At 37.5% G+C, this 16,837-nt stretch overlaps 1 long non-coding RNA gene across 2 annotated transcripts in view; it reads left to right on the top strand.

Annotated features, from left to right (window-relative positions):
* The window catches only part of LOC306800669, a 46,019-nt gene extending 29,732 nt beyond the window's left edge, over positions 1 to 16,287 (top strand). The window contains exons 2-3 of one of the 2 annotated variants that reach the window (XR_013773899.1): positions 13,321 to 13,494; positions 15,415 to 16,287. This is a non-coding gene — a long non-coding RNA (uncharacterized lncRNA). Of the gene's footprint in view, positions 1 to 13,320; positions 13,495 to 14,242; positions 14,839 to 15,414 lie in introns of those variants that run through there. The other variant, XR_013773900.1, reaches the window with a different exon arrangement.
* Positions 16,288 to 16,837: the final 550 nt, after the last annotated feature.

The raw sequence follows: 16,837 nt of genomic DNA, 5'->3' as shown, positions 1-16,837 counted from the left end.
TTTTTGTGATCTCTTTCAAATGAGTTGCCTTTGTAGTGCTTTATCTATACAATGACTGGTAATACATATCTGCCCATTTTAGGAGGTAAGCATGGGAAGGGAAGAGTAGCAATACAAGGCCAAATAAGCTTTGCTATTAGTTTGGTAATATCTGGAAATCCCAGTCAAGCCTGCAACCTCATGCTGTAAGGTATTATACAAACGTTGAGTAGAAGAAAGTAAGAAGCTTAAACTCAAATTAGGAAAAACAAAAGTGGAGACCATGAAGAGGCAGGAAGATTTGAAGATGATGCTATTACTGAGTTGGAAAATGTTATTTATCACTTAAGATTATTAGGAGACAATGGTATAATGCATAACGGGATGTTTTTTTCCCAAAATAATTTGGTGTAAAATCTATAAAATAAAATTGACTTTAACTTTTTTGGAGAGAAATATATACTTTCTCTTTTAATAGTAACGTGGTATACCACAAAATTTTCATTCCCCTCCAAGAAAAAAACATGCTAAAGCTCTAATCATTGCTTCTTATCAGAATTGTAAGAAAATACTTGCAAGTTATTACTGAACAACTAGAACAGTAGTCAGAATAGGCTGACTCTTTTCTGGGTTTTCTGATGAGTTCTGTGGTTTTGTTGTTATAGTAATTATAGGCTGTCTTAAATTCAAATTTTGCTATCTGCCAATATGTCCCATTTAATTAAAAATATGCAATTAATGACTAATGAGCTCATGACTGTGTAAGCTTAGAGACATTGAAACAGGAGATTTCTCTGTTGAGAAGATATATTCTCAGCATATGGACTTATTTTAGGATTTTGTGATACTGAAACAGACTAACTCAAAGTGTGAATATTAAGGTGTTTGTGGCTTATTTCAGATGATGTACTCAACATGAAAAGAGGTATATGTTTTGTCAGTCACCTAAAGCACAGGTGACAATGCCACTACAGATATTTCTCTCCCAGCAGAAGCTTTTCATTCATCTTAGCAAATTCAGTAGAACTGCTTAGAAAAATGCATCCTACTTTTACCAAGGCAGGAGTTCAGAAACCACTTCCATAAATTAGTGTCTAAAGGGTCGAGCTGTGGTTTTGCAGCCTGCAGCACACACTTTGGATGCTCTAATAGACACACTAGAAGTAACACACGAAATCATGAAAGGTTTGTTAGTGTGCCTGATGTTGGGAGATAAAAGTTCCTCATTATACTATGGAAAATTCAGCATTTTCATGTTTCCTGACCTGCTTGGTTACATAATGCTCTTCAATATGCTGCTGTCTTCCCATGCCACAGACACAGCTTGAGGAGGAAGGGTGTGTTCATCATCCCTTTGTGCTGCAAGGCTTGGACAGGACAGTGTTGTGGGCAGCAGAGCTCAGAATGTGGCCTGTGTCCCACAGATGAGTCAGAGCTGTGATAGACTAAGCTGATTCGGAGCCTGTGGCTTTGCAGGGAGAGTGGAATCTGTGTGGGAAACTATTTCTGCTCCCAGTTTTGCATTTGAAGCCTGTTGGGGGGGGGAGTATTAGAAATTTGTGAGTGGTCATATTAATAAGGAAACCTTCCAGTTTTTAACTTAAAAAAGCATGACTGTATCATGGAGTGTGCCTTAGCCCTTTCAGTAAAGTTTATTTTAAGCAATGCAGACCCTTCTTTATAGGCACCCCAAGCAGTTTATAACTTTCTGCTGCCCGTTGGTAGCAGGATTTAAGAGGTCTGAAATCACAGGCAGAACAAGTAAACAGTTTCTGTGAAACACCTCAAACACTCTACACTGCTAAAATAAGGGGATTTTAATATTCCTCACAGAAACATACAGACCATTACAGATTTTTTTTTAATATTTCCATATACTTATGAACCCTGTAGAAACTTGCCTGATCCTTCCTGTATTATGGTGATGCTATTAACATAATGTTTATGCACAAAAGGCTGGAAAAACAGATATGCTGGTATGTTTTTTTTTTTTATTTCAGACAATGTAACTAATCTAAATGAATGCTTCTGGGTTGCACTAGCAAATTTAATTTATAGATAAGAATTTTGAAAATTCATTCCTGGAAACAGCATTTTCTTTGTGACATGATAGAAATATGTCAAAATGAGAAATTTTCTATATAGAAAAAAAAAATAAATTAGTATCTAGTAGAGAAAAATGTAGTGTATGTCTCTGATTTATTTGCCTGCGGGATGATTGCTGGAAATGTCAGCCAGGAAAACATGCATCTGCAATAGTCTGTAGTTTGCACTCTCATCACTTTTTCTCCCAGAAGAAACTCTATCTTTAAAATATTCCTTGTGTGATTAAGTTCTATTTCTGTTTCAGGCTAAAGTGATGTACTTGATACCCACTGATAGCAATGTATTCCTGCACACCTGATGTCTCCATGAGGTGTGTCTGTAGGTTTCTGACTATGCTCCTGAAAATGGGTGATCACAGCTCAGTGTTTTGAAGGCTTAACCTTTAATGCCAGCTCTCTGCTGCCCTGTCTCTGTGGGAGCAATCACAAAAAGCCTGCAAAAATTGCTTAATCTAACAGAAGAGATTAAGTAGAGATATTTTTTAACAGTATCAGATTTGTTTGCTACTTCAATCCACTCATTTCTTCATCAGCCAACATTGAAGTATCTTCAAACAAAAAACCCACAAAAAAAAAAAAAAAAAAAACCACAACAAAAAAACCCACAAAAAACCAAAAAAATAAAACCCCCCAAAACTTAATCACCATTGAACAAGAAGATAAAATGCACCCAACAAACATGCCAGAATTCATAGACCCTTCAAAGGCAGAATGGCTTTAAAGCCTTTAGACTGCCAGTCTTCTCAAATTTTTCAAAGTCATTTTGGAAAAAAACAGTTAAAAAACCCCCAAAAATCCCAAACCACAAGCCAACCAACAAACCAAGCAAATAAATCACAAACAAACAAACAAAATCCCAAATAAAATATACCTGTGCCCTGCCACCCTCCCACAACATAAGGAGCACAGAAGAAACCTTAAATAAAGAAATTTGTTTGATCACAGTTATAGGGGTGTGTAGCTGAGCTAACTTGGCTTTCATTGATCTCTGAGAATAACCAGGTTGGTTTTCAGCAAGTAAAAGTACAAAAAGTTGTTTTGCTTGGGCTTGTTCATGTTGGCTACAGCAAAACACAATTCATCTCTTTTCTAGGCCTAGTTTTTGACTGTGCTGTGCCTTATGATAAAGCACAAGAACTGGGATAAGGCTGCAAGGCATGTATTTACAAGTCTGAAACTTCATACAAAATGGAATCCCTTGAGTGTTTAATCCAATCACTGGAAACAGACACACACACAGATGTTGCTTGTTTGACTGGAGTTAAATATTTGCTTTCTTTTTTCATGACCCTGTCACTTACACTGACAGGTAGTTTTGACCTTTGCCTGGCTTTGGGGACATGCTGCCTTTCCTGTCATTCCCAGGTCTGATGAATATTTGGGAGGGGTCTTAATAAAGATGGCATCTCATATTCTGAGGACAAACTCTGATACATTTGCCAACAGTGTTCCTTCTAGTTCCTGCAACTGTTTGTACTTAAACAGAACATCTGTATAGCTATTATTTTAAAGCTGATTTTAAGAATCTTTTTCCCATTCTAAAATGAGTTTGAGAAGCACTCTCTTACCCACAGAAGGAATAACAAGAGTGATGCTCGTACCACTTTGTCTATTGAAATGTATCCTTTTCTTCTAGGAATAGGGTCTTAATCCTCCTAGTTTTTTATGTGTTGATCCATGGTTGTGGTTTTCAGACAGCAAAATGAAGGTGGAAAAAAATTAATAATTTATCATAAATCAGGCTCTTTCAGGAGCATCTGAATTCACAATGAATACATAAAGCTGAGGTCATATAGTTTAGCTTTGACAAATGGACTTTAACAAAAGTCCATTTTTTAAATGCTAATTAACCCCCCAAGTGTACATTTTTTAAAAAATTAAAATCTCTAATCATTTCACTTTGAAGTTGCATTTTCTATTAAAGGGAAGAAAAAAAAAAAAAAAAGGAAACTATCCAGCCTCTTACATTTGTCTGGAAGGGACCAAACAACTGATTAAAAGAATGAACTCTATGCGTAAAAGAAAAATTTAATGACATCTCATGAACAATTAAAAAGACCATTTGCATTCTTCTAAGTCTATTAAAAAAGGGGAAGGGGGGAGTTTCACTATAATCACATGCTGTGAAGGGATAAAAAAGGGAACATTAAATGCTTTTCATGATTCCTCGTGAACCTTCTGATAGCACAACAGGAGGCTTATTAGCATGCACATTGCTATGACCTGGTTTACTGCAGCTTTGCATTTAGGCAGGTGGTTTAAAACAGGTGTACAAATTTGTATTTTCTTTTTTTCTGTCTCAGAACTCTGATTCAAATCAAAGACAAGTTGTGCAGCCTGTATATCTGTTCTTTCCATAGAGATTTTCTGGCCTCTTGGATACAGCAGATGACTTTAGATCTTGCTCAAATATATAAGCCTTTTGAAAGCTGGCAGAAAAGTGAGTTGTCAGTCTCTAAGGGAAGCTAATTTCCTTTTCCAGCAGGGAATTTGGTGTGTCCCTCAAACCCCAAAATTTATCAAGCATCAATTGATGCTGTGTTGTAGCCCCAGTAACAGCTGTGGCACAACTGAGAATTCCATATTAATTTTGATCTCTCTGACTTTCTCCATCTGTAACAACAGTGTTTCCTGATGTGAAAAGGGCTTGGAGGGGAGGTAACAGGCCATGAAACTCATGTCACAGTTGTAGAGGCCAATGCACAGCTGGGAACATCTATGAGTATCTGAATGAGATATGAATGTGTTATGTCCATAAAACATAAAACTGGGAAAATACCTAATATTCCTACAATAATCTCTTAGGTACCTGTAAATCTAATTGCTGATCTAAAGCAGGTGGAGAGACATAAAAGAACTCAGAGCCTTGGGAAGTTCTGGGAATCTTGTTTTTCCCTGTATGCTCACTTACACAGTTCACTGCGTGCCTCATTTTTTGGGAACAGTTTGTTCTGAAGAGTCAGACCCTCCCTGTGAGACTCTGGCCCTCCACTTTTTAGTCTCTTGCCAAATAAGCTAACAGAATCAGCTATGGGAAAACTACAGAAAGGCCATGTTTGGCATTGCATAGAGTGCTGCTTCTGATCAGATACAATTCAGATTCAGGGTGATTTGGGTAGATAAACTTCTTCACTACCTCCAGAACAATTTCTCTATATTACATATGGAAACCTTTCTTAGTCTTTCCTTTTATTCCTTTCTCTCTGTGGTTTGTTGTTTTTCCTTTAAATAGGAAAATGATTGTTCAAGCTGAAAAGCAACCTGTAATTCTTATGCAGGCATGCAGGGAAGGCACAAGAGCAGCCTTCAAGGGATTAGAAGTGTCGAACTGTGCAACTCTAAATGGTGCTCATCTAATTGATGCTTTACTTAGCAGGGGAGAAGAAAACTCCAGCAAATAGTTAGTGGTTATTTTGCTTTCAGAAAGAACACTGTCACAGACATCTTCCTACAAATGCCACATCAGTTGCTAACAAGTTGTTCTGGGAGAGCCTTCTTGCTGATTTATGTGCTGCCACACAATTTTTTCCCAGTCACTGTGAACACGCAGTATTTCCTTTAATTTATTATGAAAGATTGCCTTGAACGTGGACAGGAGAGCCAGTTAAGCAGCTCACTTTTTGATCCAGGGAGCACAGGAAATTAACTTCATGTCTTGCATATGAAACAATGGGAAAATAGGTTATTTACTGACTCAGTTGTAGAGTTGCTAATAGCTGCCTATCATGCATGGAGTCAGGAGGGCACGTTGCAGTACCAAACATGTCCTTCTACTTTTACAGAGAAAGAAGGGTGTCTGTAGGCAAGGCACTAAATTGGGAGTCAGGGGACACAGGTTCAGCTCCTGGCTCTCTTGCAGAACTTTTTTGATGTTAAGCAAATCCCTTTTCTGCCTCACTGTGGTGTTCTGAAATAAAACAGATGCTTGGGAGGGGTGTGGGTAATGTATAGAGAGTGAGAGCTGATGAACAGATAGACAGGTTCTCTATTCCCAGCCTTGTCTCTTTTTTTTTTTTTTTTTTTTTTTTTTCTTAACCTGTGGGGAATCTAGAAGCTGTTGAAAATTATGCATTAAGAAAGCTGACATAAGCTGCAGCACTGGGCAAGAATACCTGCCACATGCAGATAGATGTTTTCTTAGAAGACAAGATGTGTCTGGGGCTATTTACTGAGAGCAGCATCTGAGATGTTTTGAGACATTTAAAAAGAGTAAGAATAATTCATATCTGGTTCCAGGGCAGGTAAAGATGGCCCATAATTGTTATAGGTCACCCTGCACAACTAGGTAAACCCAGCATGTACCTCTGATGCTCTACTCACCTGCATCACTGCACTCTTTAGTCAAGCACAGGGGTGTCCCACAGACTAGCAGTATCAACACTGGACTTGTTAGGAAATGAGGAAGCAGCAAAGCTTGACACTTTTATGGTTTGGAATGACAACACCTAATTTTTTGTCCTGATTTTTATTTCCACATGCAATTAGAGCTTTTTCTTCTTTTTTTTTTTTTTTTTTTTTTTTTTTTTTTGGGTAGGGGTGGAATTAATGGGGTTTTTTTTACAGGGGAAAGCTAAGGGCACTCTAGCCAAGATATGTAGTGAATACAACACGCAATAAATAATAAATAAGAAGGAAAGCTGTTCCTTGTTTAACCCATTCAATCCATTGAAATGTTCAAGTGAGTTTTTGTGATATAAAAATCACAGATATTCATGAAGTAAGCAAGCTTTTTTTTTTTTTTCCCTCCCCTTACATTGTATGAGCATTTAAATTTATGCTTCTGGTGGCTTTGTTGCATGATTTCTTGAAGGAGGATTCCTGCTGCTATGTGGATGTCACCTTTTACAAGTGACAGGAAGATTAAGTAAAATGCTGTACAGGGTAATTATAACAAGGCTATTGGCAGCCTGTAACACAGTGTAAATGACACAACTAATTTTGGTGTTCAGACATAATTCATGTGGCAACTTTTACCTGTAGCTGTACTTTCTACAAGTTACACTATCTCCAGAGGCATGTGTTCCATATCACTTTGACCATGAGTCAGGCATAAACTCAGCATAGCCCTTCTACACCATGTCTTTAGAGTGTGAGAAGCTGCCCTGTGACAACCATTTCAATTGCAATTAACTGTGTCACTTCTTTCAGATCTTGTCTCACTGCATAGATTTTTTTTTTTTAATTCATATCAGATTTTTTAATCTGATCTTCTTCAAATTTTCTCTGCTAAGAAAAATAATTAATCGATATACTATACTTCATGGTCTGGAGAGAATTTTTGACAGTTTTTATGTACTTACCCCTGTGAGGTCAATGAGATTCTGGTTATACATATGTTCACTGACTCCATCCTGATACACCCTTGAATTTCTCATAAGTGATATTGCAGTCATTCTGGTTTGAAAAACAAAACACCAGCAAAGCATAACAATGGAATGAAAATCTCCACTGTGAGTGTTTTGCTTGCCCTATTCTGTTCTTCCACACACAAACTCTTTCAGAGCAATTAACTGTCATAGAGTCAAAGCAGCTAATGAAGCTTCCTTCACCATCCTTGGCCCATTGACTAAAGACTCAAGAGCCCACGTGTGGTGTCAAGGATGAGCTGAGTCACAGAGAGCCATGCAGTGTGCATCCTTCATGCAGAGATGAACCTCTTAAACTTGTTTGCTTATATTGATAGCATCTGGAATCAAGGAATTTTGCAGATGGCTTTTAATAGCCTACAGAGTTGTTGGGGTTTTTTTTTAATTTTGGTAAAGCAAATTATTTATTTTAAAATGCAAGCAGATAACACATCTGGAAAAACAGATAGTTTAAGGGTTGTTTTTTTTCTCTTTAACTTTGAATTGCATGGGAAAATAATTTTTTCTCTTCAAGCCCAGACAGCATCACCTTAGAGGCCCAAAATGAATGATTTTTGAACATGGGGTAGCCATCTATATCTGTCCAAATTTGCTTTAAAATGTTGCTGTTGTAATTGTCCAGTGTTTCGTGCTGCTAGAAGGACTGCAACAGGAGAAAGAAGCCAAATGGCTAGTGAAGATGCTTTCTGCTAAATCCAGACTTGCTCTTGAGAGGAGAGACTGAGGTTTGCAGGGGTTGGTATTTCTGGAGGGTTGGGGTAGTTCTTGCTTCCACATCAACTCACTAGAGAAGATAATATTTCTATATTCAAAGCTGGAGTATCTAGAAACTAAGGCTGTTGAAGGCTTGTTGTTATTTGCTATTTCATTAGCCTAATTGAGGAAAAAACTGCCATATTTCTCTTAATAACCATGACCATAATTTGACATTTAATTAGATTAGGCAGGATAATGAATATTACAGGGATCTTGTCAGGGTCATGCCTGAGACATGCTTTGAGACTTCTGTTTTGTTCTAGGGAGACTCTTAGGATCCTGATGGATCTTCTCCTGTGGCATGGCCTGGCCAATGCCTATGAGATGCTTTTAGAAGGGCAATGTAGAGACACAGCTGTGGTTTTGGGAGTTTTACCCTGTGTATAATGGAGGTGACAGCTTGGAAGAAGGACATCTACTGAATTTCAAGCTGATTGATGCTAAGATTATGAACTGGGAGAAGACACTACAGAAGTGTTCATATCCATTCATTTGAAAAGATATTCCCTATTGTCTATTGTTCAAGCTAATATTGTGTTCCCTGTGGCCAAGGCAATTAATCCTTGGTATCTCACTTTCTCTTAACCAAAAGCTGAGGTCTTTTATGTCAGAGGTGGAAGTCTCCACTGAGATTTATGGCACCTCATTTTAAGAAGGAGATAGGGATCTGTTTAGATCTCTCCTACAACTTTTCAACAAGCTGGTATAGCTATATAATTTATGCCTGAAGTCCCGTTTGAAATTATTATTTCCTCTTTATAATTTTGCTTAGAGAGGAAAACAATCTTCTGCATCTACCAGAGTACTGTATCATTGCTTTCTCTCAGAGGTACAGAAGTGTTGGTCTGTCTCTTAGCCAGTTCCCAGCTCTGTTTCTGTGGCACTGTACACATGTACAATTTGTCTTGGCTATTACATGTGGATCTCTCCCTCTTATTTCTCCATTTCCAGCCTTCCTAAAGTAAGCTGTAGGGTTCATATTGGACCAACAAAGTCACAATATCCTGTGGAGGTTTAAAATGAGGTGCTCCCTCTCCTTATTATGACTGAAATTTTTAAAACATCCATTACTTCTCTTAGGGATCCTGGCTTCAACTTCAGGTTTCAACAAAAACTCCAAAACAAACCAAAGTTGTATCTTTGGCTCATATAGTGAAGGTGAGTTATCTTTACTCAGAGATGATGCCAAAATTGTAGCATATTGAAAGATTACATTGAATTTTTAAAGTAGCTTTTAATGCATCTCTCATTCCTTTCATAGCTGGATTAATATAACTCTAGCAGTAATTTGTATTATACTTGCTTTATGTGTAATTATAGAATTAGGTCATCCCAGGGTATTCTCTTAGAAGAAAATAACTTATTAAATCTGGAAAACTGAACCATTTTAAGTTGTTAAAATAATTGAAGAATTTACATTTAATTGTTATTCCATGAATAAAAGAAAGTCAAACATATGGCAATTTACTTAAACAGAAGTAAAATCACAATATGCAATTCATTTCTTTGCCATTCCTTTCTAAGCTGTGAATGTTCATTTTTCCTACATTGTCATGAAAGACAACAAGCAAGAGAGAGAGGGAGACCAAACCCTGTGTTCACATACGGGAATTTTTACTTGAGTTTCATGCATGTCTTCATCACAGTTGTTTGGGGTTTTTTTTATTATTAAGTACCTCTGGGCAGGGAAATATTTACCTTTCAATTGCATCTAAATTGCTACATAAAATGTTTAAGTGACAAACCAGTACAAGAGAACTGAGACCAAGAAAAACAACATGTAGCACACTGAAATCCCAGTGCCTTGCAAAAAGTAAGTAAAACCAAAACAATTCTTGGAAGGCTCAGGTTCCCCAGACTTGGACATCTTGTCATTTTAGTATGTGGGCTGTGGATTTTAGCAAAGGTTAGCAAAGATGTCTTGGAATAGAAATTAACTAGAAGAAAAAAGAAATCAAAGACAGATGGTTGATTTTATGGGAAAACCTACCAGTGGGAGGAGCTCTCAGTGACAGCTCAGAGCTTAAAAACTGCTTGTGAAAACACCAGAAAGAGCTGTTGAGCAGAGCATCCCAGAGAGGACTCAGAAACATCCACCAAGGGGATTTCTGCTGCTTTAGTGAATGGCTGAGCTGAACCTTTGACTTCAGTTCAGAGCAAGCTGGCAGTGGTCTTTGTGCTCATGTTCACTCACAGGACAGGTTCTCTTATCTTCATATCCTATATTTCTGATCACCAGTCTTTCAGACTGGGACACCAGTTACTACACGTCATGATTTCTTGTGAAAGATCATACATATGAATTTCATTTTGATGTGTCAGGACTCATTGGAGGACAGAGTCAATGTATTTCAATTACCATGCTATATAAGCACAGTTAATGTTTTAAAAAACACACCCTATAACAAAACACACACACAAAAAAAAGCCCAGCCAAATAAAAAATATTCCTCACTACTTGCATTTTCAGTAGTCAGGCTACTGGACCTCCAGCAAAAGCATATATTGTTTTTATTTCAGATATGTCATTATAGATTCAGAGCAGATTACTTATGGAAAAGTCATACCCATTTCTACATGTCCCTTTCTACAGAAGTGGGATGAAAGTCTGTCTGGATGTTTGTTTCAAAAAAGAAAATATTTTTTATATATGGAAAAAAAATACCATCAACTTAGTCAGTATTTTTGGATCATAAAGGTATTAAGGACAGCAAAGTTAGAAGGACAAACAAATGTAATGAGCAACACAAACCAGAAACCTGAACTACAGCTGTCAAAGTAAATAGCAAGAAAATGAAACTGTCTGATTGAGTTCAGCCTGCTACACTTCAAATAATTTCTTGTCCACCTTTTCTCTGTAAGCCATGGTAAAAGCTTACTTAAATCATCCCTGCTGTCATCAATCCTGCTTTCAACTGTGCAGTTGGAAAGATGTACTACCAGTAATCAATTAGAAAACACTACTGCTTTAATAGTGCCATGGCCCATGAAACAATAGTCAAGATTACCTTCACCTCCTCAGTGCCCTTGATACCAAAGATGACCCCTAAGAGGAACAAAACAGTGAGTAACATTTTCTATGTGCCTCATTTTCTTTTTCTGAGAACTGAATTAACATAATTCTGAAAATCTAGAGGAAGCAGAAGAAAATGAATGTCTGGCTTTCTCTGTGACTCACCTAAGTGTATGTAACTAACTGGAAAATCTCTTTCAGCCCTTTCTCAGTTGGCTGAGGAGCAGCTTCTAATTAGCAACTTCTCTAGTAGTATACATTCTAGGAAAGGCAGGAGAGAGGGGGAAAAATACTACTAGGCATTGCTTCAAGGTATTAGTTTTCTATGGTTTACCTAATAAGTAATTTTCATTCAGATTGTGTTTTGTCACCACTGCTTTTCAGAGTACTCAGTGGAAAGAGGCCTGGCTCCCTCACTGAGAACTCTTATACAATGCAACACACATTGCTCAGCTCAAGTTTCATGAGAATGCATCCTGGGGGCTGGAGAGAATTGCATAAATTTAGGTTTGATTCATGCTGCTTATTAACTAAATGCTTCAAGTGTTGCCAGTTGAAGTGGCCATGTTTCAGTCAGCAGGTTTATATATCAGGCCCTAGTGAACTGTAATTGATCTGGGTCATGGATGCACATTCATGGATGTGACAGCCTAAAGTAAGATTATTGCAGATGGCACAGGTGGTGGAGTCTGCAGTTGCCCATGGAAAAAAAAGCAAACTTTTAACACTACCATTTTATCAAATCCTAACTATTAGGTTGTGAGGTTTTTTTCACGCTGTCTGAACAGTTTCATTGTTGGGCTTCTGGTTTGTTTTTGACAGTAATATTAGCATAACTCATCCATGATGACATGATGAGCTGTCACACCTACTTCACTGAAAAGCTTGAATACATACATGCATTTCAAAATCAAATTTTGCATGCTTATCAAGGTGTTCATTTGTTCCTGTCATAGTTCACTTAGATGCTGTTGACTTGCAGTTTGCTGAACAGCTCATTGCTTAGTAGATTCAGAAAATTTTTCTTTCTATTGCCACCAGAGAGCATGCTCCCTCCCCTGCCACTTGCTGGGGATGTTCTAGCCTCATCCTGTGAGGCCTGAGGCCAAGATTTCAAAACAGAACAGAATTTCCTATGCAGGCGGGAGCAAAGCAAATCAGCACTGTGATTTGGCAAGGTTTTCTATAAAATTTATGTTTATATAGTTTGCTTTTACAGCAAGATTTGTATATTTGCTATTTAAATGACTGTTAAAATACTTTTGCCAGCCTATGTTCCTGGATTTTCCGTACATATTTTGGAGTATGGCAGTGTTACTGTGCTTGGTTTTAATGAAAACACTTTGATCAGCAATAAATCATTAAAGTAGGGAAGAGGGGTTTCCTGTCTTTCACGTGAAAGAGAGTAGAAAGGAATAAGGATAGTCACCAGAAAAGAAAAAAACAATAGACAGAACCTTGGAGTCTAGACTGCAAAATGAAAGGAAAGTGTAGGTAGGTGTGCAAGGTGCTAAGCTTCAGGAGGAATGTCTGTCAAAGGATACTTCAGAACAAACACTGGGCTGAAAGATGGTCACAAAGAAAATAAAAGTTGTAGCAGAGAGGTCTTGAACCAACACAAATTAACTGGATCCAACTCGAGATGTCTTGCTTTTTTGCTGAGGAAACTGAAAGGAGATTTCGATATATAAAATAAATTAAGGGCACTCATTCTGTTCTAATAAATCTGTTTCCTACCTTCATCCATGAATATCTGACAAGAAGGGGAGGTAATTTTAATCATCTACAATATCTAGCTTTATCCTTAGGGAGAAACTGACTGTGTTCAGAAATGATTACCTCTCTTTATCCCTATATGAATCATTTCCTCTCAGATATCTAGAAAAGTTGAAAATAAACAGCACATATTTGCAGAAGGAAAAAGGACTTTGGTAATGTGCAAGGGAGAGTTTTAAGAAAAATTACTGGACACTGGGAAAGGAATTGGAAGGAGATTTCATGGACTTGGGAGCAGGTGCTCCAGGAAGCTCACATGAGCAATCCAAATGCAAAATAACCTCTCAGATTAAAAGACAGTGCTTGTTCTTTGTTTAAATTGCAGGCCTAAACACTGTTGGCTCCACCAAGGACATCATCTGGATACTCTCTCACTTCCAGCAAAGATCTTAGGGCTGGCAGAGAATATACATGGCCAAGTCACAGTCGGATTCAGTAGGACAATTTGGTGTGCAGGGAATATAGAATGGAAGAAAGAAGCTGACTGGAATTCACATAGGTAAGAGGCACAGGGTGAGGGCAACATTAGGCTCAACAGCTTTGGGAAGGATGTGGCTCTGCACAAAGGCTGTGTGGAAAGAACTGGGAAACAAAGCTTAAAAAGGAATAGGAAGGAAAAACCTAGGTCCCTGGCAGTCACCCTATAAAAGTAGGAAGAAACCCATGGCTGCATATTTGACAAAATGGCTCTGAAGCAGAAAAGAGAGGCAAGATGACAAAACTGTGCCTATTCCTCCAGAGATTGCTCCAGCTGCAGACACTGAACTTGTCAAAGAGCTGCTCCTTTACACAAGTGACAAGAGATATGTGTGGCAGATGAAAGAGTTTCCACTCTGTCTTCTGAGTCTTTTACAGATGGTTTAGGGAACACAGGGTGCAGTTTCTGGTTTTTGACATTTGGGTTGCTTTTTAAATTTGTGGATAATCTATCAAAACCTCCTCTATTTAAGAGTAATTTGAGAAAATAGTCAATTAGCGCTTCCTATTGGTAACATAAGTTACATAAGTGTGCTTTTAAGAACAACTTGTGAGAAAATGGATAAAATGTAAGTGGAATATGCTGTATGTTAAACTATGCATAAGGACACACTTTAAAATGTTTGGATTAGAATATTTAACTGTTCTGCTTATTCAGTGAAAATCATTTGAGAAAACCTGACTTCATAAGATTAACATGTTTTTTCTCTTATTCTTTTTTTTTTTTTCTCTCTCTCTTTTTTTTTTTTTTTTTTTTTTTTCCCTGGAAGCAATGGAATTGACAGTCTGTAATTTGGAAATAACATATGCATGATTTCAGCTCTCACAAGTCAGTATTTTAATGCTCTTGCAATAGTGAATCTATCTGTGGAGTTCAGCCTGAAAGTTTGGTAAAGTGAGTTTTTTCTGCACCTAGTTGTTTAAGGATTTGTTCCAGTGATTTTAAAATAGATGTACTTGGCTGTATGAATGATTGTACTTGGAGTACCTCTTATTTCTTGGGATGTTGTTTCCTCTTAATTATATTGGAGACTGAAAGGTGTAACTTATATTAATTTTATTATTTTAAAGATGAAATGAAAATTCTGATATAAACTGTTTTGTGCTTCCACATATAGCCTCTAGAGGGAAGTAGTCTTTTAGAGCTATAGAAAATGGAGATTATTTCGCTTCTTTGTCAAAGCGTGCTCCTCATAATAATCATAATTATCCACTGGCAATGCAGAGGGATGCTAGAACTCATTGTGTCATTCAATCAATAAAATGCTGCGCTCAAAATTTTCAAGCCAGTTTGTTCTTAAAAGTGTCACACAAGCATTTCTATTTGTGTTTCATTATGGTATAAACTGTATGACTGGACCATATGTTCAGCTAAAAGTAGGATTTCTTCTAAAATTCTCCCTACTGTCCTAGAAATAAGCAACAATAGAATACATTTTTTTGTTTCCTTAGCAATTAGGAGATCTTATAGGTCTTAGAACTTTACAAATCTGAGGAGATCTTCAGTCTTTCAAAACACTTGTTTTATTTTAACTGTGCATAGCTCATGAAAGTGTATGTTATGTATATTTGCAATATAAATGCCATTTGTATTAATACTGCCTTACTCCTGGCAGCCATGTCTAAAGATATGTAAGACCAGGCAATCTTGGATACCAATGTTTAAACCTTTCAGTCAAGTAGAGAATTGGTCCACTGGATACAAATTTAGTTTGACTTGATTAACAGTCAAAAGTTTAGAGTTCTGGTTCCAGCAAGATCTCCAAGGAAAAAGAGGGGAAACTCCATTCCAGTCCTATCCATATCTTCCCTATTACTTGACATACTCATTGATTAAATTGCTGTTCTTCAGAGCAGAAATTTCAGCCACAAACCTTCCTTTCCAGATGACCATTCTAATCAATAGTCTACTTTGTCAAGCTCTTTCTTGTACTATCTGCAGCACAAGGCACTGTGAATTCTCTTCTGTTTGTAAGAAAATCCTCAGGAGGATGGATTGTGTGCCATCAACACGTACGGCTACCAGATAGTGCAGCCAAGCTAATGGACCTTGAAAGAAGTATGTGTCTTTGCAACCTGAGAAAAATTTATTTCAGGTCCTGCTTCTCACAAAGAAGTTCTAATCACAGGTCTTTTATGTAAAATTACTTTTGTTTTCCTTAAAGTTCTTACTTGCCTCTGTTTGTTTATTTTAAAGTGATGTCAACCACTGGGTTATATGCAGAAGTCTGATCCAGAAGGCATATTTAGAGAATGAGTCTTCCTACAGAACACCTAGGAATAGGAACCTAAAATTTCTTCTGTCTGATAAAGGATAAGAGAATGAGATGGATAACAAATGTTGCCATATATTCAAGGCCAGAGCACATCCAGACACATATGGAAGCATAGATTTAAACAGCTGCCTGCAGAATCTGAAAACCAAAATTCAAGACTGCTCTGGGGTCTGGACCAAGAAGTCATAATTTGCAAGAATGATATCTGAATTATGATTAGTCCTGACCAGAATCTGTTAGTAGATTGAAAGCACTTCCAAAATTTTTCTAAATATACTCAGTTAGGTACAGCCAAAATAAAAATCTGGAGTTTGATCTGAAGAAGAGCAATTTAAAACATTTTATTTGTGCAGAATGTGACATTTGTTGCTGTTCTGGGAGAAAATAACAAATTAATAGCAAAATAGTATGAGAAACAGGCCTAATTTCTTGCAATTATTATGTTTAAATTTAAAGAGTCTGAAATATTTGGAGCTGAATAAATATTCTTAAATAATGTGCTGTGTTATTGGCAAAAAGCTATCCTATCATCTTTTCCACAGAGAGTCTGTTTTACTATTAAAACTAGACCATGTTTTTCTTTCATAGCAGCTTGTGTACAAGCTCTTTAAAATGCAAACAGATTTGATGATGATGCACTATTATGAGCTACCCACCACAACTGCACTTCCACTTATCAAAATTATCACACGACTTCCATTCCTGCAAAAGGAGGGAAACTTGCACAAGTGCTGCATGCCAGCAGTGACCTCTTTGGATGCCTGCCCTCTTCATGCTTTACTCACCTACTGAGCCAATGGAGCCACTTCATTTATTCACATGGTAATACAATTGGTCTTGGAGAACAGTGGGATTATCTATCTGTGTTCCTGAGATCCTTAGTGCTTTTCCAGATCATGCTGCACAGTTCCCATCTGCCTGTCAATTGGGGGGGGATGCTACACTGCCCCTGAGGGCTGACAAACACAACCTGGGGGCTCTGCTACAAGGGCAGCATTGGGAGAGTTAAGAGCAGCAGACCCCTTCAAGCCTGCTTGCCAGAGCATCCTGATTTTGATCTGAAAGGTGGTGAATTCACAGATGTTTAAG

Source organism: Erithacus rubecula, assembly GCF_903797595.1.
Source record: "Erithacus rubecula genome assembly, chromosome: 3".
In the NCBI taxonomy this organism is placed as follows: Eukaryota; Metazoa; Chordata; class Aves; order Passeriformes; family Muscicapidae; genus Erithacus; species Erithacus rubecula.
The sequence above is the reverse complement of the archived record's forward strand: the minus strand, read 5'-3'. Positions and strand labels throughout refer to the sequence as shown.